Source organism: Pseudorasbora parva, chromosome 5, assembly GCF_024679245.1.
Source record: "Pseudorasbora parva isolate DD20220531a chromosome 5, ASM2467924v1, whole genome shotgun sequence".
Classification (NCBI taxonomy): domain Eukaryota; kingdom Metazoa; phylum Chordata; class Actinopteri; order Cypriniformes; family Gobionidae; genus Pseudorasbora; species Pseudorasbora parva.
In genome coordinates, this window is record NC_090176.1 from 3852294 (window position 1) to 3854793 (window position 2500).

Here is a 2500-nt window from a genome sequence, read left to right on the forward strand (position 1 = left end):
CTTTTTTTTTTTACTTATATAATGCTCTGTTCCTTGCTGAAGAAAAGCTGCCTCTGCTCAAAGCTAAAAACCCTTTGTTGCTTTCACCTGATCTCATTAATGACTTTTCTGGCAGAGGCACTTCATGTGTTACTTCATGTGCACTTCATGTGTGCCTAAACGCAAGTCATTTTGAAAACACCTGTGAATGGGAGCTTTTCTATAACAAGCAGAGTGGCGCAGCGGAAGCGTGCTGGGCCCATAACCCAGAGGTCGATGGATCGAAACCATCCTCTGCTAAGGCTTCTTCTCTTATTTACATGCTTTATCCCAAATTAAGAGCAACTTCCATATCCCGCTTGTGAAAACCTGGAGCCTCTTGGTCCTGGAACTATAACAATACTGCACAATGTTCTGGAAAGCTGGTGTAGTAGTCGCTTGTTGAGAAATCTTTGTGTGTAGGACCTGTTTAAATGCCTCATTGACTGAGCCACCTGAATGAGATGGAGAATTAGAAGAGCAAGCGAGTCATACCCCAGTGGCCTGTCGAAGTAGCCGCTCAGTGGATCACTTTGTGTGCTGGCCATGTGTAAATGCCAAGCCTTTTGTTGCCACTGAAGCAGAAGTAATGGGGCACACGAGAAATGGGCTTTAACAGCCCCAGTGGCCTAATGGATAAGGCACTGGCCTCCTAAGCCAGGGATTGTGGGTTCGAGTCCCATCTGGGGTGGGTTTACAGCAGAGTGGCGCAGCGGAAGCGTGCTGGGCCCATAACCCAGAGGTCGATGGATCGAAACCATCCTCTGCTAAGACCACTTTACTTATTTACGTGTCTTGTTCCTATTTGAAGAAGAGCTAATGCACTTCTATTCTGAAGCCATAATCATTTTCACCAGATATCATCTGTGACTGAGGACCACTTTGTGTGTGCCTAAACGCAAGTCCTATTGAAAACACCTGTGAATTGGAGCTCTTCTATGGCGAGCAGAGTGGCCCGGTGGCCTGGTAAATGAATTGTTCATCTGGATTACTTTGTGTGCTGGCCTTGATTAAATACCAAGTCTATTGTTGTCACAGAATCAGCAGTAAATGGGGCATACAAGGGCTTATTTTTGACAGCCTCAGTGTCCTAATGGATAAGTCACTGGCCTCCTATGCCAATGTTTGTGGGTTCGAGTCCTGTCTAGGGTGGTTTTCAGCAGAGTGGCGCAGCGGAAGCGTGCTGGGCCCATAACCCAGAGGTCGATGGATCGAAACCATCCTCTGCTAAGTCTTCTTTACTTATACAAATTCTCTGTCCCCACTTGAAGAAAAGCTGCCACAGGTCTATGCTAAAACCCTTTGTTGTTTTCATCTGTTCTCGTTTATGACAGAGGAGCACTTGATGTGTGCCTAAACACAAGTCCTTTCCAAAGCATCTGGGAACGGCGCATGTGTCGCCAGGAGCAGAGTGGCGCAGCGGAAGCGTGCTGGGCCCATAACCCAGAGGTCGATGGATCGAAACCATCCTCTGCTAAGACTTTCTTTTTTTTTTTACTTATATAATGCTCGGTTCCTTGCTGAAGAAAAGCTGCCTCTGCTCAAAGCTAAAAACCCTTTGTTGCTTTCACCTGATCTCATTAATGACTTTTCTGGCAGAGGCACTTCATGTGTTACTTCATGTGCACTTCATGTGTGCCTAAACGCAAGTCATTTTGAAAACACCTGTGAATGGGAGCTTTTCTATAACAAGCAGAGTGGCGCAGCGGAAGCGTGCTGGGCCCATAACCCAGAGGTCGATGGATCGAAACCATCCTCTGCTAAGGCTTCTTCTCTTATTTACATGCTTTATCCCAAATTAAGAGCAACTTCCACATCCCGCTTGTGAAAACCTGGAGCCTCTTGGTCCTGGAACTATAACAATACTGCACAATGTTCTGGAAAGCTGGTGTAGTAGTCGCTTGTTGAGAAATCTTTGTGTGTAGGACCTGTTTAAATGCCTCATTAACTGAGCCACCTGAATGAGATGGAGAATTAGAAGAGCAAGCGAGTCATACCCCAGTGGCCTGTCGAAGCAGCCGCTCAGTGGATCACTTTGTGTGCTGGCCATGTGTAAATGCCAAGCCTTTTGTTGTCACTGAAGCAGAAGTAATGGGGCACACGAGAGATGGGCTTTAACAGCCCCAGTGGCCTAATGGATAAGGCACTGGCCTCCTAAGCCAGGGATTGTGGGTTTGAGTCCCATCTGGGGTGGGTTTACAGCAGAGTGGTGCAGCGGAAGCGTGCTGGGCCCATAACCCAGAGGTCGATGGATCGAAACCATCCTCTGCTAAGACCACTTTACTTATTTACGTGTCTTGTTCCTATTTGAAGAAGAGCTAATGCACTTCTATTCTGAAGCCATAATCATTTTCACCAGATATCATCTGTGACTGAGGACCACTTTGTGTGTGCCTAAACGCAAGTCCTATTGAAAACACCTGTGAATTGGAGCTCTTCTATGGCGAGCAGAGTGGCCCGGTGGCCTGGTAAATGAATTGTT

General features: G+C 46.8%; 2 non-coding genes across 2 annotated transcripts; both read left to right on the forward strand.

Moving 5' to 3' along the window:
• Positions 1 to 636: 636 nt before the first annotated feature.
• On the forward strand, positions 637 to 709 carry trnar-ccu (transfer RNA arginine (anticodon CCU)). The gene has a single exon. It is a non-coding gene; the product is annotated as a tRNA-Arg (tRNA).
• Positions 710 to 2138: 1429 nt separating this feature from the next.
• On the forward strand, positions 2139 to 2211 carry trnar-ccu (transfer RNA arginine (anticodon CCU)). Its single transcript has one exon. It is a non-coding gene; the product is annotated as a tRNA-Arg (tRNA).
• The last annotated feature ends 289 nt before the right edge of the window (positions 2212 to 2500 follow it).